Source organism: Aegilops tauschii, chromosome 5 (assembly GCF_002575655.3).
Source record: "Aegilops tauschii subsp. strangulata cultivar AL8/78 chromosome 5, Aet v6.0, whole genome shotgun sequence".
Classification (NCBI taxonomy): domain Eukaryota; kingdom Viridiplantae; phylum Streptophyta; class Magnoliopsida; order Poales; family Poaceae; genus Aegilops; species Aegilops tauschii.
This window is the reverse complement of record NC_053039.3, coordinates 144783336-144806954: the sequence shown is the minus strand read 5'-3', so window position 1 is coordinate 144806954 and position 23619 is coordinate 144783336.

Sequence of the window (23619 nt, the reverse complement as noted above, 5' to 3'; positions counted from 1 at the left end):
GCTAGTTCAACTCTGGTGTAAAATTGTTTGAACTAGCTTATAGAGCTAGTTCAACTCTAGTGTAAAATTACTTGTACTAGGCTATAGAGCTAGTTCAACTCCATTTTAAGAGTATTTGAACTAGCTTATAGAGCTAGTTCAACTCTAGTGTAAAATTATTTGTACTAGGCTATAGAGCTAGTTCAACTCTAGTGTAAAATTATTTGAACTAGCTTATAGAGCTAGTTCAACTCTAGTGTAAAATTATTTGACGTAGCTTATAGTGCAAGTTCAACTCTAGTGTAAAATTATTTGAACTAGCTTATAGAGGTAGTTCAACTCTAGTCTAAAATTATTTGTACAAGCTTATAGAGCTAGTTCAACTCAAGTGTAAAATTATTTGTACTAGCCTATAGAGCTAGTTCAACTCTAGTGTAAAATTATTTGTACTAGACTATAGAGCTAGTCAACTCTAGTGTAAAATTATTTGAACTAGCTTATATAGCTAGTTCAACTCTAGTCTAAAATTATTTGTACAAGATTATAGAGCTAGTTCAACTCTAGTGTAAAATTGTTTGAACTAGCTTATAGAGCTAGTTCAACTCTAGTCTAAAATTATTTGTACTAGGCTATAGAGCTAGTTCAACTCTAGTGTAAAATTATTTGAACTAGCTTATAGAGCTAGTTCAACTCTAGTGTAAAATTATTTGTACAAGCTTATAGAGCTAGTTCAACTCTAGTGTAAAATTACTTGTCCTAGGCTATAGAGCTAGTTCAACTCCATTTTAAGAGTATTTGAACTAGCTTATAGAGCTAGTTCAACTCTAGTGTAAAATTATTTGTACTAGGCTATAGAGCTAGTTCAACTCTAGTGTAAAATTATTTGAACTATCTTATAGAGCTAGTTCAACTCTAGTGTGAAATTATTTGACCTAGCTTATAGTGCTAGTTCAACTCTAGTGTAAAATTATTTGAACTAGCTTATAGAGCTAGTTCAACTCTAGTCTAAAATTATTTGTACAAGCTTATAGAGCTAGTTCAACTCTAGTGTAAAATTATTTGTGCTAGAATATTGAGCTAGTCAAATCTAGTGTAAAATTATTTGAACTAGCTTATAGAGCTAGTTCAACTCTAGTCTAAAATTATTTGTACAAGCTTCTAGAGCTAGTTCAACTCAAGTGTAAAATTATTTGTACTAGGCTATAGAGCTAGTTAAACTCTAGTGTAAAATTATTTGTACTAGACTATAGAGCTAGTCAACTCTAGTGTAAAATTATTTGAACCCGCTTATAGAGCTAGTTCAACTCTAGTCTAACATTATTTGTACAAGCTTATAGAGCTAGTTCAACTCTAGTGTAAAATTGTTTGAACTAGCTTATAGAGCTAGTTCAACTCTAGTGTAAAATTACTTGTACTAGGCTATAGAGCTAGTTCAACTCCATTTTAAGAGTATTTGAACTAGCTTATAGAGCTAGTTCAACTCTAGTGTAAAATTATTTGTACTAGGCTATAGAGCTAGTTGAACTCTAGTGTAAAATTATTTGAACTAACTTATAGAGCTAGTTCAACTCTAGTGTAAAATTAATTGACCTAGCTTATAGTGCTAGTTCAACTCTAGTGTAAAATTATTTGAACTAGCTTATAGAGGTAGTTCAACTCTAGTATAAAATTATTTGTACAAGCTTATAGAGCTAGTTCAACTCAAGTGTCAAATTAGTTGTACTAGGCTATAGAGCTACTTCAACTCTAGTGTAAAATTATTTGTACTAGACTATAGAGCTAGTCAACTCTAGTGTAAAATTATTTGAACTAGCTTATAGAGCTAGTTCAACTCTAGTCTAAAATTATATGTACAAGCTTATAGAGCTAGTTCAACTCTAGTGTAAAATTATTTGTACTAGAGTATAGAGCTAGTCAACTCTAGTGTAAAATTATTTGAACTAGCTTATAGAGCTAGTTCAACTCTAGTCTAAAATGATTTGTACAAGCTTATAGAGCTAGTTCAACTCTAGTGTAAAATTTTTTGAACTAGCTTATAGAGCTAGTTCAACTCTAGTGTAAAATTACTTGTACTAGGCTATAGAGCTAGTTCAACTCTAGTGTAAAATTATTTGTACTAGACTATAGAGCTAGTCAACTCTAGTGTAAAATTACTTGTACTAGGCTATAGAGCTAGTTCAACTCCATTTTAAGAGTATTTGAACTAGCTTATAGACCTAGTCCAACTCTAGTGCAAAATTATTTGTACTAGGCTATAGAGCTAGTTCAACTCTAGTGTAAAATTATTTGAACTATCTTATAGATCTAGTTCAACTCTAGTGTCAAATTATTTGACCTAGCTTATAGTGCTAGTTCAACTCTAGTGTAAAATTATTTAAACTAGCTTATAGAGCTAGTTCAACTCTAGTCTAAAATTATTTGTACAAGCTTATAGAGCTAGTTCAATTCTAGTGTAAAATTATTTGTGCTATAATATTGAGCTAGTCAACTCTAGTGTAAAAATTTTGAACTAGTTTATAGAGCTAGTTCAACTCTAGTCTAAAATTATTTGTACAATCTTATAGAGCTAGTTCCACTCAAGTGTAAAATTATTTGTACTAGGCTATAGAGCTAGTTAAACTCTAGTGTAAAATTATTTGTACTAGACTATAGAGCTAGTCAACTCTAGTGTAAAATTATTTGAACTAGCTTATAGAGCTAGTTCAACTCTAGTCTAAAATTATTTGTACAAGCTTATAGAGCTAGTTCAACTCTAGTGTAAAATTGTTTGAACTAGATAATAGAGCTAGTACAACTCTAGTGTAAAATTATTTGAACTAGGTTATAGAGCTAGTTCAACTCTAGTGTAAAATTATTTGAACTAGCTTATAGAGCTAGTTCAACTCTAGTATAAAATTATTTGACCTAGCTTATAGTGCTAGTTCAACTCTAGTGTAAAATTATTTGAACTAGCTTATAGAGCTAGTTCAACTCTAGTCTAAAATTATTTGTACAAGCTTATAGAGCTAGTTCAACTCTAGTGTAAAATTGTTTGAACTAGCTTATAGAGCTAGTTCAACTCTAGTGTAAAATTACTTGTACTAGGCTATAGAGCTAGTTCAACTCCATTTTAAGAGTATTTGAACTAGCTTATAGAGCTAGTTCAACTGTAGTGTAAAATTATTTGTACTAGGCTATAGAGCTAGGTCAACTCTAGTGTAAAATTATTTGAACTAGCTTATAGAGCTAGTTCAACTCTAGTGTAAAATTATTTGACCTAGCTTATAGTGCAAGTTCAACTCTAGTGTCAAATTATTTGAACTAGCTTATAGAGGTAGTTCAACTCTAGTCTAAAATTATTTGTACAAGCTTATAGAGCTAGTTCCACTCAAGTGTAAAATTATTTGTACTAGGCTATAGAGCTAGTTAAACTCTAGTGTAAAATTATTTGTACTAGACTATAGAGCTAGTCAACTCTAGTGTAAAATTATTTGAACTAGCTTATAGAGCTAGTTCAACTCTAGTCTAAAATTATTTGTACAAGCTTATAGAGCTAGTTCAACTCTAGTGTAAAATTGTTTGAACTAGATAATAGAGCTAGTACAACTCTAGTGTAAAATTATTTGAACTAGGTTATAGAGCTAGTTCAACTCTAGTGTAAAATTATTTGAACTAGCTTATAGAGCTAGTTCAACTCTAGTATAAAATTATTTGACCTAGCTTATAGTGCTAGTTCAACTCTAGTGTAAAATTATTTGAACTAGCTTATAGAGCTAGTTCAACTCTAGTCTAAAATTATTTGTACAAGCTTATAGAGCTAGTTCAACTCTAGTGTAAAATTGTTTGAACTAGCTTATAGAGCTAGTTCAACTCTAGTGTAAAATTACTTGTACTAGGCTATAGAGCTAGTTCAACTCCATTTTAAGAGTATTTGAACTAGCTTATAGAGCTAGTTCAACTGTAGTGTAAAATTATTTGTACTAGGCTATAGAGCTAGGTCAACTCTAGTGTAAAATTATTTGAACTAGCTTATAGAGCTAGTTCAACTCTAGTGTAAAATTATTTGACCTAGCTTATAGTGCAAGTTCAACTCTAGTGTCAAATTATTTGAACTAGCTTATAGAGGTAGTTCAACTCTAGTCTAAAATTATTTGTACAAGCTTATAGAGCTAGTTCAACTCAAGTGTAAAATTATTTGTACTAGCCTATAGAGCTAGTTCAACTCTAGTGTAAAATTATTTGTACTAGACTATAGAGCTAGTCAACTCTAGTGTAAAATTATTTGAACTAGCTTATAGAGCTAGTTCAACTCTAGTGTAAAATTATTTGTACAAGCTTATAGAGCTAGTTCAACTCTAGTGTAAAATTACTTGTACTAGGCTATAGAGCTACTTCAACTCCATTTTAAGAGTATTTGAACTAGCTTACAGAGCTAGTTCAACTCTAGTGTAAAATTATTTGTACTAGGCTATAGAGCTAGTTCAACTCTAGTGTAAAATTATTTGAACTATCTTATAGAGCTAGTTCAACTCTAGTGTGAAATTATTTGACCTAGCTTATAGTGCTAGTTCAACTCTAGTGTAAAATTATTTGAACTAGCTTATAGAGCTAGTTCAACTCTAGTCTAAAATTATTTGTACAAGCTTATAGAGCTAGTTCAACTCTAGTGTAAAATTATTTGTGCTAGAATATTGAGCTAGTCAAATCTAGTGTAAAATTATTTGAACTAGCTTATGGAGCTAGTTCAACTCTAGTCTAAAATTATTTGTACAAGCTTCTAGAGCTAGTTCAACTCAAGTGTAAAATTATTTGTACTAGGCTATAGAGCTAGTTAAACTCAAGTGTAAAATTATTTGTACTAGACTATAGAGCTAGTCAACTCTAGTGTAAAATTATTTGAACCAGCTTATAGAGCTAGTTCAACTCTAGTCTAACATTATTTGTACAAGCTTATAGAGCTAGTTCAACTCTAGTGTAAAATTGTTTGAACTAGCTTATAGAGCTAGTTCAACTCTAGTGTAAAATTATTTGTACTAGGCTATAGAGCTAGTTGAACTCTAGTGTAAATTTTTTTTAACTAACTTATAGAGCTAGTTCAACTCTAGTGTAAAATTAATTGACCTAGCTTATAGTGCTAGTTCAACTCTAGTGTAAAATTATTTGAACTAGCTTATAGAGGTAGTTCAACTCTAGTATAAAATTATTTGTACAAGCTTATAGAGCTAGTTCAACTCAAGTGTAAAATTAGTTGTACTAGGCTATAGAGCTAGTTCAACTCTAGTGTAAAATTATTTGTACTAGACTATAGAGCTAGTCAACTCTAGTGTAAAATTATTTGAACTAGCTCATAGAGCTAGTTCAACTCTAGTCTATAATTATATGTACAAGCTTATAGAGCTAGTTAAACTCTAGTGTAAAATTGTTTGAACTAGCTTATAAAGCTAGTTCAACTCTAGTGTTAAATTATTTGTACTAGGCTATAGAGCTAGTTCAACTCTAGTGTAAAATTATTTGAACTAACTTATAGTGCTAGTTCAACTCTAGTGTAAATTTTTTTTAACTAACTTATAGAGGTAGTTCAACTCTAGTGTAAAATTAATTGACCTAGCTTATAGTGCTAGTTCAACTCTAGTGTAAAATTATTTGAACTAGCTTATAGAGGTAGTTCAACTCTAGTATAAAATTATTTGTACAAGCTTATAGAGCTAGTTCAACTCAAGTGTAAAATTAGTTGTACTAGGCTATAGAGCTAGTTCAACTCTAGTGTAAAATTATTTGTACTAGACTATAGAGCTAGTCAACTCTAGTGTAAAATTATTTGAACTAGCTCATAGAGCTAGTTCAACTCTAGTCTAAAATTATATGTACAAGCTTATAGAGCTAGTTAAACTCTAGTGTAAAATTGTTTGAACTAGCTTATAAAGCTAGTTCAACTCTAGTGTTAAATTATTTGTACTAGGCTATAGAGCTAGTTGAACTCTAGTGTAAAATTATTTGAACTAACTTATATAGCTAGTTCAACTCTAGTGTAAAATTAATTGACCTAGCTTATAGTGCTAGTTCAACTCTAGTGTAAAATTATTTGAACTAGCTTATAGAGGTAGTTCAACTCTAGTATAAAATTATTTGTACAAGCTTATAGAGCTAGTTCAACTCAAGTGTCAAATTAGTTGTACTAGGCTATAGAGCTACTTCAACTCTAGTGTAAAATTATTTGTACTAGACTATAGAGCTAGTCAACTCTAGTGTAAAATTATTTGAACTAGCTTATAGAGCTAGTTCAACTCTAGTCTAAAATTATATGTACAAGCTTATAGAGCTAGTTCAACTCTAGTGTAAAATTATTTGTACTAGAGTATAGAGCTAGTCAACTCTAGTGTAAAATTATTTGAACTAGCTTATAGAGCTAGTTCAACTCTAGTCTAAAATGATTTGTACAAGCTTATAGAGCTAGTTCAACTCTAGTGTAAAATTTTTTGAACTAGCTTATAGAGCTAGTTCAACTCTAGTGTAAAATTACTTGTACTAGGCTATAGAGCTAGTTCAACTCTAGTGTAAAATTATTTGTACTAGACTATAGAGCTAGTCAACTCTAGTGTAAAATTACTTGTACTAGGCTATAGAGCTAGTTCAACTCCATTTTAAGAGTATTTGAACTAGCTTATAGAGCTAGTCCAACTCTAGTGCAAAATTATTTGTACTAGGCTATAGAGCTAGTTCAACTCTAGTGTAAAATTATTTGAACTATCTTATAGATCTAGTTCAACTCTAGTGTCAAATTATTTGACCTAGCTTATAGTGCTAGTTCAACTCTAGTGTAAAATTATTTAAACTAGCTTATAGAGCTAGTTCAACTCTAGTCTAAAATTATTTGTACAAGCTTATAGAGCTAGTTCAATTCTAGTGTAAAATTATTTGTGCTATAATATTGAGCTAGTCAACTCTAGTGTAAAATTATTTGAACTAGTTTATAGAGCTAGTTCAACTCTAGTCTAAAATTATTTGTACAAGCTTATAGAGCTAGTTCCACTCAAGTGTAAAATTATTTGTACTAGGCTATAGAGCTAGTTAAACTCTAGTGTAAAATTATTTGTACTAGACTATAGAGCTAGTCAACTCTAGTGTAAAATTATTTGAACTAGCTTATAGAGCTAGTTCAACTCTAGTCTAAAATTATTTGTACAAGCTTATAGAGCTAGTTCAACTCTAGTGTAAAATTGTTTGAACTAGATAATAGAGCTAGTACAACTCTAGTGTAAAATTATTTGAACTAGGTTATAGAGCTAGTTCAACTCTAGTGTAAAATTATTTGAACTAGCTTATAGAGCTAGTTCAACTCTAGTATAAAATTATTTGACCTAGCTTATAGTGCTAGTTCAACTCTAGTGTAAAATTATTTGAACTAGCTTATAGAGCTAGTTCAACTCTAGTCTAAAATTATTTGTACAAGCTTATAGAGCTAGTTCAACTCTAGTGTAAAATTGTTTGAACTAGCTTATAGAGCTAGTTCAACTCTAGTGTAAAATTACTTGTACTAGGCTATAGAGCTAGTTCAACTCCATTTTAAGAGTATTTGAACTAGCTTATAGAGCTAGTTCAACTGTAGTGTAAAATTATTTGTACTAGGCTATAGAGCTAGGTCAACTCTAGTGTAAAATTATTTGAACTAGCTTATAGAGCTAGTTCAACTCTAGTGTAAAATTATTTGACCTAGCTTATAGTGCAAGTTCAACTCTAGTGTCAAATTATTTGAACTAGCTTATAGAGGTAGTTCAACTCTAGTCTAAAATTATTTGTACAAGCTTATAGAGCTAGTTCAACTCAAGTGTAAAATTATTTGTACTAGCCTATAGAGCTAGTTCAACTCTAGTGTAAAATTATTTGTACTAGACTATAGAGCTAGTCAACTCTAGTGTAAAATTATTTGAACTAGCTTATAGAGCTAGTTCAACTCTAGTGTAAAATTATTTGTACAAGCTTATAGAGCTAGTTCAACTCTAGTGTAAAATTACTTGTACTAGGCTATAGAGCTACTTCAACTCCATTTTAAGAGTATTTGAACTAGCTTACAGAGCTAGTTCAACTCTAGTGTAAAATTATTTGTACTAGGCTATAGAGCTAGTTCAACTCTAGTGTAAAATTATTTGAACTATCTTATAGAGCTAGTTCAACTCTAGTGTGAAATTATTTGACCTAGCTTATAGTGCTAGTTCAACTCTAGTGTAAAATTATTTGTGCTAGAATATTGAGCTAGTCAAATCTAGTGTAAAATTATTTGAACTAGCTTATGGAGCTAGTTCAACTCTAGTCTAAAATTATTTGTACAAGCTTCTAGAGCTAGTTCAACTCAAGTGTAAAATTATTTGTACTAGGCTATAGAGCTAGTTAAACTCAAGTGTAAAATTATTTGTACTAGACTATAGAGCTAGTCAACTCTAGTGTAAAATTATTTGAACCAGCTTATAGAGCTAGTTCAACTCTAGTCTAACATTATTTGTACAAGCTTATAGAGCTAGTTCAACTCTAGTGTAAAATTGTTTGAACTAGCTTATAGAGCTAGTTCAACTCTAGTGGCAAATTACTTGTACTAGGCAATAGAGCTAGTTCAACTCCATTTTAAGAGTATTTGAACTAGCTTATAGAGCTAGTTCAACTGTAGTGTAAAATTATTTGTACTAGGCTATAGAGCTAGTTGAACTCTAGTGTAAATTTTTTTTAACTAACTTATAGAGCTAGTTCAACTCTAGTGTAAAATTAATTGACCTAGCTTATAGTGCTAGTTCAACTCTAGTGTAAAATTATTTGAACTAGCTTATAGAGGTAGTTCAACTCTAGTATAAAATTATTTGTACAAGCTTATAGAGCTAGTTCAACTCAAGTGTAAAATTAGTTGTACTAGGCTATAGAGCTAGTTCAACTCTAGTGTAAAATTATTTGTACTAGACTATAGAGCTAGTCAACTCTAGTGTAAAATTATTTGAACTAGCTCATAGAGCTAGTTCTACTCTAGTCTAAAATTATATGTACAAGCTTATAGAGCTAGTTAAACTCTAGTGTAAAATTGTTTGAACTAGCTTATAAAGCTAGTTCAACTCTAGTGTTAAATTATTTGTACTAGGCTATAGAGCTAGTTCAACTCTAGTGTAAAATTATTTGAACTAACTTATAGTGCTAGTTCAACTCTAGTGTAAAATTATTTGTACAAGCTTATAGAGCTAGTTCAACTCTAGTGTAAAATTACTTGTACTAGGCTATAGAGCTAGTTCAACTCCATTTTAAGAGTATTTGAACTAGCTTATAGAGCTAGTTCAACTCTAGTGTAAAATTATTTGTACTAGGCTATAGAGCTATTTCAACTCTAGTGAAATTATTTGAACTATCTTATAGAGCTAGTTCAACTCTAGTGTGAAATTATTTGACCTAGCTTATAGTGCTAGTTCAACTCTAGTGTAAAATTATTTGAACTAGCTTATAGAGCTAGTTCAAGTCTAGTCTAAAATTATTTGTACAAGCTTATAGAGCTAGTTCAGCTCTAGTGTAAAATTATTTGTACTAGGCTATAGAGCTAGTTCAACTCTAGTGTAAAATTATTTGAACTAGCTTATAGACCTAGTTCAACTCTAGTGTAAAATTATTTGACCTAGCTTATAGTGCTAGTTCAACTCTAGTCTAAAATTATTTGTAGAAGCTTATAGAGCTAGTTCAACTCTAGTGTAAAATTATTTGTACTAGGCTATAGAGCTAGTTCAACTCTAGTGTAAAATTATTTGAACTAGCTTATAGAGCTAGTTCAACTCTAGTGTAAAAATATTTGACCTAGCTTATAGTGCTAGTTCAACTCTAGTATAAAATTATTTGAACAAGCTTATATAGGTAGTTCAACTCTAGTCTAAAATTATTTGTACAAGCCTATAGAGCTAGTTCAACTCAAGTGTAAAATTATTTGTACTAGGCTATAGAGCTAGTTCAACTCTAGTGTAAAATTATTTGTACTAGACTATAGAGCTAATCAACTCTAGTGTAAAATTATTTGAACTAGCTTATAGAGCTAGTTCAACTCTAGTGTAAAATTATTTGACCTAGCTTATACTGCAAGTTCAACTCTAGTGTCAAATTATTTGAACTAGCTTATAGAGGTAGTTCAACTCTAGTCTAAAATTATTTGTACAAGCTTATAGAGCTAGTTCAACTCAAGTGTAAAATTATTTGTACTAGCCTATAGAGCTAGTTCAACTCTAGTGTAAAATTATTTGTACTAGACTATAGAGCTAGTCAACTCTAGTGTAAAATTATTTGAACTAGCTTATATAGCTAGTTCAACTCTAGTCTAAAATTATTTGTACAAGCTTATAGAGCTAGTTCAACTCTAGTGTAAAATTGTTTGAACTAGCTTATAGAGCTAGTTCAACTCTAGTCTAAAATTATTTGTACTAGGCTATAGAGCTAGTTCAACTCTAGTGTAAAATTATTTGAACTAGCTTATAGAGCTAGTTCAACTCTAGTGTAAAATTATTTGTACAAGCTTATAGAGCTAGTTCAACTCTAGTGTAAAATTACTTGTACTAGGCTATAGAGCTACTTCAACTCCATTTTAAGAGTATTTGAACTAGCTTACAGAGCTAGTTCAACTCTAGTGTAAAATTATTTGTACTAGGCTATAGAGCTAGTTCAACTCTAGTGTAAAATTATTTGAACTATCTTATAGAGCTAGTTCAACTCTAGTGTGAAATTATTTGACCTAGCTTATAGTGCTAGTTCAACTCTAGTGTAAAATTATTTGAACTAGCTTATAGAGCTAGTTCAACTCTAGTCTAAAATTATTTGTACAAGCTTATAGAGCTAGTTCAACTCTAGTGTAAAATTATTTGTGCTAGAATATTGAGCTAGTCAAATCTAGTGTAAAATTATTTGAACTAGCTTATGGAGCTAGTTCAACTCTAGTCTAAAATTATTTGTACAAGCTTCTAGAGCTAGTTCAACTCAAGTGTAAAATTATTTGTACTAGGCTATAGAGCTAGTTCAACTCTAGTGTAAAATTATTTGTACTAGACTATAGAGCTAATCAACTCTAGTGTAAAATTATTTGAACTAGCTTATAGAGCTAGTTCAACTCTAGTGTAAAATTATTTGACCTAGCTTATACTGCAAGTTCAACTCTAGTGTCAAATTATTTGAACTAGCTTATAGAGGTAGTTCAACTCTAGTCTAAAATTATTTGTACAAGCTTATAGAGCTAGTTCAACTCAAGTGTAAAATTATTTGTACTAGCCTATAGAGCTAGTTCAACTCTAGTGTAAAATTATTTGTACTAGACTATAGAGCTAGTCAACTCTAGTGTAAAATTATTTGAACTAGCTTATATAGCTAGTTCAACTCTAGTCTAAAATTATTTGTACAAGCTTATAGAGCTAGTTCAACTCTAGTGTAAAATTGTTTGAACTAGCTTATAGAGCTAGTTCAACTCTAGTCTAAAATTATTTGTACTAGGCTATAGAGCTAGTTCAACTCTAGTGTAAAATTATTTGAACTAGCTTATAGAGCTAGTTCAACTCTAGTGTAAAATTATTTGTACAAGCTTATAGAGCTAGTTCAACTCTAGTGTAAAATTACTTGTACTAGGCTATAGAGCTACTTCAACTCCATTTTAAGAGTATTTGAACTAGCTTACAGAGCTAGTTCAACTCTAGTGTAAAATTATTTGTACTAGGCTATAGAGCTAGTTCAACTCTAGTGTAAAATTATTTGAACTATCTTATAGAGCTAGTTCAACTCTAGTGTGAAATTATTTGACCTAGCTTATAGTGCTAGTTCAACTCTAGTGTAAAATTATTTGAACTAGCTTATAGAGCTAGTTCAACTCTAGTCTAAAATTATTTGTACAAGCTTATAGAGCTAGTTCAACTCTAGTGTAAAATTATTTGTGCTAGAATATTGAGCTAGTCAAATCTAGTGTAAAATTATTTGAACTAGCTTATGGAGCTAGTTCAACTCTAGTCTAAAATTATTTGTACAAGCTTCTAGAGCTAGTTCAACTCAAGTGTAAAATTATTTGTACTAGGCTATAGAGCTAGTTAAACTCAAGTGTAAAATTATTTGTACTAGACTATAGAGCTAGTCAACTCTAGTGTAAAATTATTTGAACTAGCTTATAGAGCTAGTTCAACTCTAGTGTAAAATTATTTGACCTAGCTTATACTGCAAGTTCAACTCTAGTGTCAAATTATTTGAACTAGCTTATAGAGGTAGTTCAACTCTAGTCTAAAATTATTTGTACAAGCTTATAGAGCTAGTTCAACTCAAGTGTAAAATTATTTGTACTAGCCTATAGAGCTAGTTCAACTCTAGTGTAAAATTATTTGTACTAGACTATAGAGCTAGTCAACTCTAGTGTAAAATTATTTGAACTAGCTTATATAGCTAGTTCAACTCTAGTCTAAAATTATTTGTACAAGCTTATAGAGCTAGTTCAACTCTAGTGTAAAATTGTTTGAACTAGCTTATAGAGCTAGTTCAACTCTAGTCTAAAATTATTTGTACTAGGCTATAGAGCTAGTTCAACTCTAGTGTAAAATTATTTGAACTAGCTTATAGAGCTAGTTCAACTCTAGTGTAAAATTATTTGTACAAGCTTATAGAGCTAGTTCAACTCTAGTGTAAAATTACTTGTACTAGGCTATAGAGCTACTTCAACTCCATTTTAAGAGTATTTGAACTAGCTTACAGAGCTAGTTCAACTCTAGTGTAAAATTATTTGTACTAGGCTATAGAGCTAGTTCAACTCTAGTGTAAAATTATTTGAACTATCTTATAGAGCTAGTTCAACTCTAGTGTGAAATTATTTGACCTAGCTTATAGTGCTAGTTCAACTCTAGTGTAAAATTATTTGAACTAGCTTATAGAGCTAGTTCAACTCTAGTCTAAAATTATTTGTACAAGCTTATAGAGCTAGTTCAACTCTAGTGTAAAATTATTTGTGCTAGAATATTGAGCTAGTCAAATCTAGTGTAAAATTATTTGAACTAGCTTATGGAGCTAGTTCAACTCTAGTCTAAAATTATTTGTACAAGCTTCTAGAGCTAGTTCAACTCAAGTGTAAAATTATTTATACTAGGCTATAGAGCTAGTTAAACTCAAGTGTAAAATTATTTGTACTAGACTATAGAGCTAGTCAACTCTAGTGTAAAATTATTTGAACTAGCTTATAGAGCTAGTTCAACTCTAGTGTAAAATTATTTGAACTAGCTTATAGAGCTAGTTCAACTCTAGTGTAAAATTATTTGTACTAGACTATAGAGCTAGTCAACTCTAGTGTAAAATTATTTGTACAAGCTTATAGAGCTAGTTCAATTCTAGTGTAAAATTATTTGTGCTATAATATTGAGCTAGTCAACTCTAGTGTAAAAATTTTGAACTAGTTTATAGAGCTAGTTCAACTCTAGTCTAAAATTATTTGTACAATCTTATAGAGCTAGTTCCACTCAAGTGTAAAATTATTTGTACTAGGCTATAGAGCTAGTTAAACTCTAGTGTAAAATTATTTGTACTAGACTATAGAGCTAGTCAACTCTAGTGTAAAATTATTTGAACTAGCTTATAGAGCTAGTTCAACTCTAGTCTAAAATTATTTGTACAAGCTTATAGAGCTAGTTCAACTCTAGTGTAAAATTGTTTGAACTAGATAATAGAGCTAGTACAACTCTAGTGTAAAATTATTTGAACTAGGTTATAGAGCTAGTTCAACTCTAGTGTAAAATTATTTGAACTAGCTTATAGAGCTAGTTCAACTCTAGTATAAAATTATTTGACCTAGCTTATAGTGCTAGTTCAACTCTAGTGTAAAATTATTTGAACTAGCTTATAGAGCTAGTTCAACTCTAGTCTAAAATTATTTGTACAAGCTTATAGAGCTAGTTCAACTCTAGTGTAAAATTGTTTGAACTAGCTTATAGAGCTAGTTCAACTATAGTGTAAAATTACTTGTACTAGGCTATAGAGCTAGTTCAACTCCATTTTAAGAGTATTTGAACTAGCTTATAGAGCTAGTTCAACTCTAGTGTAAAATTATTTGTACTAGGCTATAGAGCTAGTTAACCTCTAGTCTAAAATTATTTGAACTATCTTATACAGCTAGTTCAACTCTAGTGTAAAATTATTTGACCTAGGTTATAGTGCTAGTTCAATTCTAGTGTAAAATTATTTGAACTAGCTTATAGAGGTAGTTCAACTCTAGTCTAATATTATTTGTACAAGCTTATAGAGCTAGTTCAACTCAAGTGTAAAATTATTTGTACTAGGATATAGAGCTAGTTAAACTCTATGGTAAAATTATGTGTACTAGACTATAGAGCTAGTCAACTCTAGTGTAAAATTATTTGAACTAGCTTATAGAGCTAGTTCAACTCTAGTCTAAAATTATTTGTACAAGCTTATAGAGCTAGTTCAACTCTAGTGTAAAATTGTTTGAACTAGCTTATAGAGCTAGTTCAACTCTAGTGTAAAATTACTTGTACTAGGCTATAGAGCTAGTTCAACTCCATTTTAAGAGTATTTGAACTAGCTTATAGAGCTAGTTCAACACTAGTGTAAAATTATTTGTACTAGGCTATAGAGCTAGTTGAACTCTAGTGTAAAATTATTTGAACTAGCTTATAGAGCTAGTTCAACTCTAGTGTAAAATTATTTGACCTAGGTTATAGTGCTTGTTCAACTCTAGTGTAAAATTATTTGAACTAGCTTATAGAGGTAGTTCAACTCTAGTCTAATATTATTTGTAGAAGCTTATAGAGCTAGTTCAACTCAAGTGTAAAATTAGTTGTACTAGGCTATAGAGCTAGTTCAACTCTGGTGTGAAATTATTTGTACTAGACTATAGAGCTAGTCAACTCTAGTGTAAAATTATTTGAACTAGCTTATAGAGCTAGTTCAACTCTAGTCTAAAATTATTTGTACAAGCTTATAGAGCTAGTTCAACTCTAGTGTAAAATTGTTTGAACTAGCTTATAGAGCTAGTTCAACTCTAATGTAAAATTACTTGTACTAGGCAATAGAGCTAGTTCAACTCCATTTTAAGAGTATTTGAACTAGCTTATAGAGCTAGTTCAACTCTAGTGTAAAATTATTTGTACTAGGCTATAGAGCTAGTTCAACTCTAGTGTAAAATTATTTGAACTAGCTTATAGAGCTAGTTCAACTCTAGTGTAAAATTATTTGACCTAGGTTATAGTGCTAGTTCAATTCTAGTGTAAAATTATTTGAACTAGCTTATAGAGGTAGTTCAACTCTAGTCTAATATTATTTGTACAAGCTTATAGAGCTAGTTGAACTCTACTGTAAAATTATTTGTACTAGGCTATAGAGCTAGTTCAACTCTAGTGTAAAATTATTTGTACTAGCTTATAGAGGTAGTTCAACTCTAGTCTAATATTATTTGTACAAGCTTATAGAGCTAGTTCAACTCAAGTGTAAAATTATTTGTACTAGGATATAGAGCTAGTTAAACTCTAGTGTAAAATTATTTGTACTAGACTATAGAGCTAGTCAACTCTAGTGTAAAATTATTTGAACTAGCTTATAGAGCTAGTTCAAGTCTAGTCTAAAATTATTTGTACAAGCTTATAGAGCTAGTTCAACTCTAGTGTAAAATTGTTTGAACTAGCTTATAGAGCTAGTTCAACTCTAGTGTAAAATTACTTGTACTAGGCTATAGAGCTAGTTCAACTCCATTTTAAGAGTATTTGAACTAGCTTATAGAGCTAGTTCAACACTAGTGTAAAATTATTTGTACTAGGCTATAGAGCTAGTTGAACTCTAGTGCAAAATTATTTGAACTAGCTTATAGAGCTAGTTCAACTCTAGTGTAAAATTATTTGAACTAGCTTATAGAGCTAGTTCAACTCTAGTGTAAAATTATTTGTACTAGACTATAGAGCTAGTCAACTCTAGTGTAAAATTATTTGTACAAGCTTATAGAGCTAGTTCAATTCTAGTGTAAAATTATTTGTGCTATAATATTGAGCTAGTCAACTCTAGTGTAAAAATTTTGAACTAGTTTATAGAGCTAGTTCAACTCTAGTCTAAAATTATTTGTACAATCTTATAGAGCTAGTTCCACTCAAGTGTAAAATTATTTGTACTAGGCTATAGAGCTAGTTAAACTCTAGTGTAAAATTATTTGTACTAGACTATAGAGCTAGTCAACTCTAGTGTAAAATTATTTGAACTAGCTTATAGAGCTAGTTCAACTCTAGTCTAAAATTATTTGTACAAGCTTATAGAGCTAGTTCAACTCTAGTGTAAAATTGTTTGAACTAGATAATAGAGCTAGTACAACTCTAGTGTAAAATTATTTGAACTAGGTTATAGAGCTAGTTCAACTCTAGTGTAAAATTATTTGAACTAGCTTATAGAGCTAGTTCAACTCTAGTATAAAATTATTTGACCTAGCTTATAGTGCTAGTTCAACTCTAGTGTAAAATTATTTGAACTAGCTTATAGAGCTAGTTCAACTCTAGTCTAAAATTATTTGTACAAGCTTATAGAGCTAGTTCAACTCTAGTGTAAAATTGTTTGAACTAGCTTATAGAGCTAGTTCAACTATAGTGTAAAATTACTTGTACTAGGCTATAGAGCTAGTTCAACTCCATTTTAAGAGTATTTGAACTAGCTTATAGAGCTAGTTCAACTCTAGTGTAAAATTATTTGTACTAGGCTATAGAGCTAGTTAACCTCTAGTCTAAAATTATTTGAACTATCTTATACAGCTAGTTCAACTCTAGTGTAAAATTATTTGACCTAGGTTATAGTGCTAGTTCAATTCTAGTGTAAAATTATTTGAACTAGCTTATAGAGGTAGTTCAACTCTAGTCTAATATTATTTGTACAAGCTTATAGAGCTAGTTCAACTCAAGTGTAAAATTATTTGTACTAGGATATAGAGCTAGTTAAACTCTAGGGTAAAATTATGTGTACTAGACTATAGAGCTAGTCAACTCTAGTGTAAAATTATTTGAACTAGCTTATAGAGCTAGTTCAACTCTAGTCTAAAATTATTTGTACAAGCTTATAGAGCTAGTTCAACTCTAGTGTAAAATTGTTTGAACTAGCTTATAGAGCTAGTTCAACTCTAGTGTAAAATTACTTGTACTAGGCTATAGAGCTAGTTCAACTCCATTTTAAGAGTATTTGAACTAGCTTATAGAGCTAGTTCAACACTAGTGTAAAATTATTTGTACTAGGCTATAGAGCTAGTTGAACTCTAGTGTAAAATTATTTGAACTAGCTTATAGAGCTAGTTCAAATCTAGTGTAAAATTATTTGACCTAGGTTATAGTGCTTGTTCAACTCTAGTGTAAAATTATTTGAACTAGCTTATAGAGGTAGTTCAACTCTAGTCTAATATTATTTGTAGAAGCTTATAGAGCTAGTTCAACTCAAGTGTAAAATTAGTTGTACTAGGCTATAGAGCTAGTTCAACTCTGGTGTGAAATTATTTGTACTAGACTATAGAGCTAGTCAACTCTAGTGTAAAATTATTTGAACTAGCTTATAGAGCTAGTTCAACTCTAGTCTAAAATTATTTGTACAAGCTTATAGAGCTAGTTCAACTCTAGTGTAAAATTGTTTGAACTAGCTTATAGAGCTAGTTCAACTCTAATGTAAAATTACTTGTACTAGGCAATAGAGCTAGTTCAACTCCATTTTAAGAGTATTTGAACTAGCTTATAGAGCTAGTTCAACTCTAGTGTAAAATTATTTGTACTAGGCTATAGAGCTAGTTCAACTCTAGTGTAAAATTATTTGAACTAGCTTATAGAGCTAGTTCAACTCTAGTGTAAAATTATTTGACCTAGGTTATAGTGCTAGTTCAATTCTAGTGTAAAATTATTTGAACTAGCTTATAGAGGTAGTTCAACTCTAGTCTAATATTATTTGTACAAGCTTATAGAGCTAGTTGAACTCTACTGTAAAATTATTTGTACTAGGCTATAGAGCTAGTTCAACTCTAGTGTAAAATTATTTGTACTAGCTTATAGAGGTAGTTCAACTCTAGTCTAATATTATTTGTACAAGCTTATAGAGCTAGTTCAACTCAAGTGTAAAATTATTTGTACTAGGATATAGAGCTAGTTAAACTCTAGTGTAAAATTATTTGTACTAGACTATAGAGCTAGTCAACTCTAGTGTAAAATTATTTGAACTAGCTTATAGAGCTAGTTCAAGTCTAGTCTAAAATTATTTGTACAAGGTTATAGAGCTAGTTCAACTCTAGTGTAAAATTGTTTGAACTAGCTTATAGAGCTAGTTCAACTCTAGTGTAAAATTACTTGTACTAGGCTATAGAGCTAGTTCAACTCCATTTTAAGAGTATTTGAACTAGCTTATAGAGCTAGTTCAACACTAGTGTAAAATTATTTGTACTAGGCTATAGAGCTAGTTGAACTCTAGTGTAAAATTATTTGAACTAGCTTATAGAGCTAGTTCAACTCTAGTGTAAAATTATTTGACCTAGGTTATAGTGCTAGTTCAACTCTAGTGTAAAATTATTTGAACTAGCTTATAGAGGTAGTTCAACTCTAGTCTAATATTATTTGTAGAAGCTTATAGAGCTAGTTCAACTCAAGTGTAAAATTAGTTGTACTAGGCTATAGAGCTAGTTCAACTCTAGTGTGAAATTATTTGTACTAGACTATAGAGCTAGTCAACTCTAGTGTAAAATTATTTGAACTAGCTTATAGAGCTAGTTCAACTCTAGTCTAAAATTATTTGTACAAGCTTATAGAGCTAGTTCAACTCTAGTGTAAAATTGTTTGAACTAGCTTATAGAGCTAGTTCAACTCTAGTCTAAAATTATTTGTACTAGGCTATAGAGCTAGTTCAAGTCTAGTGTAAAATTATTTGAAGTAGCTTATAGAGCTAGTTCAACTCTAGTCTAAAATTATTTGTACAAGCTTATAGAGCTAGTTCAACTCTAGTGTAAAATTGTTTGAACTAGCTTATAGAGCTAGTTCAACTCTAGTGTAAAATTACTTGTACTAGGCAATAGAGCTAGTTCAACTCCATTTTAAGAGTATTTGAACTAGCTTATAGAGCTAGTTCAACTCTAGTGTAAAATTATTTGTACTAGGCTATAGAGCTAGTTCAACTCTAGTGTAAAATTATTTGAACTAGCTTATAGAGCTAGTTCAACTCTAGTGTAAAATTATTTGACCTAGGTTATAGTGCTAGTTCAATTCTAGTGTAAAATTATTTGAACTAGCTTATAGAGGTAGTTCAACTATAGTCTAATATTATTTGTACAAGCTTATAGAGCTAGTTGGACTCTACTGTAAAATTATTTGTACTAGGCTATAGAGCTAGTTCAACTCTAGTGTAAAATTATTTGTACTAGACTATAGAGCTAGTCAACTCTAGTGTAAAATTATTTGAACTAGCTTATAGAGCTAGTTCAACTCTAGTCTAAAATTATTTGTACAAGCTTATTGAGCTAGTTCAACTCTAGTGTAAAATTGTTTGAACTAGCTTATAGAGCTAGTTCAACTCTAGTCTAAAATTATTTGGACAAGGCTATAGAGCTAGTTCAACTCTAGTGTAAAATTATTTGAACTAGCTTATAGAGCTAGTTCAACTATAGTGTAAAATTATTTGTACAAGCTTATAGAGCTAGTTCAACTCTAGTGTAAAATTACTTGTACTAGGCTATAGAGCTAGTTCAACTCCATTTTAAGAGTATTTGAACTAGCTTATAGAACTAGTTCAACTCTAGTGTAAAATTATTTGTACTAGGCTATAGAGCTAGTTCAACTCTAGTGTAAAATTATTTGAACTATCTTATAGAGTTAGTTCAACTCTAGTGTAAAATTATTTGACCTAGCTTATAGTGCTAGTTCAACTCTAGTGTAAAATTTTTTGAACTAGCTTATAGAGCTAGTTCAACTCTAGTCTAAAATTATTTGTATAAGCTTATAGAGCTAGTTCAACTCTAGTGTAAAATTATTTGTGCTAGAATATTGAGCTAGTCAACTCTAGTGTAAAATTATTTGAACTAGCTTATAGAGCTAGTTCAACTCTAGTCTAAAATTATTTTTACAAGCTTATAGAGCTAGTTCAACTCTAGTGTAAAATTACTTGTACTAGGCTATAGAGCTAGTTCAACTCCAGTGTAAGACTATTTGAACTAGCTTATAGAGCTAGTTCAACTCTAGTGTAAAATTATTTGTACTAGGCTATAGAGCTAGTTCAACTCTAGTGTAAAATTATTTGAACTAGCTTATAGAGCTAGTTCAACTCTAGTGTAAAATTATTTGTACAAGCTTATAGAGCTAGTTCAACTCTAGTGTAAAATTACTTGTACTAGGCTATAGAGCTAGTTCAACGCTAGTGTAAAATTATTTGAACTAGCTTATAGAGCTAGTTCAACTCTAGTGTAAAATTATTTGACCTAGCTTATAGTGCTAGTTCAACTCTAGTGTAAATTTATATGAACTAGCGTATAGAGCTAGTTCAACTCTAGTCTAAAATTATTTGTACAAGCTTATAGAGCTAGTTCAACTCTAGTGTAAAATTATTTGTACTAGACTATAGAGCTAGTCAACTCTAGTGTAAAATTATTTGAACTAGCTTATAGAGCTAGTTCAACTCTAGTCTAAAATTATTTTTACAAGCTTATAGAGCTAGTTCAACTCTAGTGTAAAATTGTTTGAACTAGCTTATAGAGCTAGTTCAACTCTAGTGTAAAATTACTTGTACTAGGCTATAGAGCTAGTTCAACTCCATTTTAAGAGTATTTGAACTAGCTTATAGAGCTAGTTCAACACTAGTGTAAAATTATTTGTACTAGGCTATAGAGCTAGTTCAACTCTAGTGTAAAATTATTTGAACTAGCTTATAGAGCTAGTTCAACTCTAGTGTAAAATTATTTGACCTAGGTTATAGTGCTAGTTCAACTCTAGTGTAAAATTATTTGAACTAGCTTATAGAGGTAGTTCAACTCTAGTCTAATATTATTTGTAGAAGCTTATAGAGCTAGTTCAACTCAAGTGTAAAATTAGTTGTACTAGGCTATAGAGCTAGTTCAACTCTAGTGTGAAATTATTTGTACTAGACTATAGAGCTAGTCAACTCTAGTGTAAAATTATTTGAACTAGCTTATAGAGCTAGTTCAACTCTAGTCTAAAATTATTTGTACAAGCTTATAGAGCTAGTTCAACTCTAGTGTAAAATTGTTTGAACTAGCTTATAGAGCTAGTTCAACTCTAGTCTAAAATTATTTGTACTAGGCTATAGAGCTAGTTCAAGTCTAGTGTAAAATTATTTGAAGTAGCTTATAGAGCTAGTTCAACTCTAGTCTAAAATTATTTGTACAAGCTTATAGAGCTAGTTCAACTCTAGTGTAAAATTGTTTGAACTAGCTTATAGAGCTAGTTCAACTCTAGTGTAAAATTACTTGTACTAGGCAATAGAGCTAGTTCAACTCCATTTTAAGAGTATTTGAACTAGCTTATAGAGCTAGTTCAACTCTAGTGTAAAATTATTTGACCTAGCTTATAGTGCTAGTTCAACTCTAGTGTAAATTTATATGAACTAGCGTATAGAGCTAGTTCAACTCTAGTCTAAAATTATTTGTACAAGCTTATAGAGCTAGTTCAACTCTAGTGTAAAATTATTTGTACTAGACTATAGAGCTAGTCAACTCTAGTGTAAAATTATTTGAACTAGCTTATAGAGCTAGTTCAACTCTAGTCTAAAATTATTTTTACAAGCTTATAGAGCTAGTTCAACTCTAGTGTAAAATTGTTTGAACTAGCTTATAGAGCTAGTTCAACTCTAGTGTAAAATTACTTGTACTAGGCTATAGAGCTAGTTCAACTCCATTTTAAGAGTATTTGAACTAGCTTATAGAGCTAGTTCAACACTAGTGTAAAATTATTTGTACTAGGCTATAGAGCTAGTTCAACTCTAGTGTAAAATTATTTGAACTAGCTTATAGAGCTAGTTCAACTCTAGTGTAAAATTATTTGACCTAGGTTATAGTGCTAGTTCAACTCTAGTGTAAAATTATTTGAACTAGCTTATAGAGGTAGTTCAACTCTAGTCTAATATTATTTGTAGAAGCTTATAGAGCTAGTTCAACTCAAGTGTAAAATTAGTTGTACTAGGCTATAGAGCTAGTTCAACTCTAGTGTGAAATTATTTGTACTAGACTATAGAGCTAGTCAACTCTAGTGTAAAATTATTTGAACTAGCTTATAGAGCTAGTTCAACTCTAGTCTAAAATTATTTGTACAAGCTTATAGAGCTAGTTCAACTCTAGTGTAAAATTGTTTGAACTAGCTTATAGAGCTAGTTCAACTCTAGTCTAAAATTATTTGTACTAGGCTATAGAGCTAGTTCAAGTCTAGTGTAAAATTATTTGAAGTAGCTTATAGAGCTAGTTCAACTCTAGTCTAAAATTATTTGTACAAGCTTATAGAGCTAGTTGAACTCTAGTGTAAAATTGTTTGAACTAGCTTATAGAGCTAGTTCAACTCTAGTGTAAAATTACTTGTACTAGGCAATAGAGCTAGTTCAACTCCATTTTAAGAGTATTTGAACTAGCTTATAGAGCTAGTTCAACTCTAGTGTAAAATTATTTGTACTAGGCTATAGAGCTAGTTCAACTCTAGTGTAAAATTATTTGAACTAGCTTATAGAGCTAGTTCAACTCTAGTGTAAAATTATTTGACCTAGGTTATAGTGCTAGTTCAATTCTAGTGTAAAATTATTTGAACTAGCTTATAGAGGTAGTTCAACTATAGTCTAATATTATTTGTACAAGCTTATAGAGCTAGTTGAACTCTACTGTAAAATTATTTGTACTAGGCTATAGAGCTAGTTCAACTCTAGTGTAAAATTATTTGTACTAGACTATAGAGCTAGTCAACTCTAGTGTAAAATTATTTGAACTAGCTTATAGAGCTAGTTCAACTCTAGTCTAAAATTATTTGTACAAGCTTATTGAGCTAGTTCAACTCTAGTGTAAAATTGTTTGAACTAGCTTATAGAGCTAGTTCAACTCTAGTCTAAAATTATTTGGACAAGGCTATAGAGCTAGTTCAACTCTAGTGTAAAATTATTTGAACTAGCTTATAGAGCTAGTTCAACTATAGTGTAAAATTATTTGTACAAGCTTATAGAGCTAGTTCAACTCTAGTGTAAAATTACTTGTACTAGGCTATAGAGCTAGTTCAACTCCATTTTAAGAGTATTTGAACTAGCTTATAGAACTAGTTCAACTCTAGTGTAAAATTATTTGTACTAGGCTATAGAGCTAGTTCAACTCTAGTGTAAAATTATTTGAACTATCTTATAGAGTTAGTTCAACTCTAGTGTAAAATTATTTGACCTAGCTTATAGTGCTAGTTCAACTCTAGTGTAAAATTTTTTGAACTAGCTTATAGAGCTAGTTCAACTCTAGTCTAAAATTATTTGTATAAGCTTATAGAGCTAGTTCAACTCTAGTGTAAAATTATTTGTGCTAGAATATTGAGCTAGTCAACTCTAGTGTAAAATTATTTGAACTAGCTTATAGAGCTAGTTCAACTCTAGTCTAAAATTATTTTTACAAGCTTATAGAGCTAGTTCAACTCTAGTGTAAAATTACTTGTACTAGGCTATAGAGCTAGT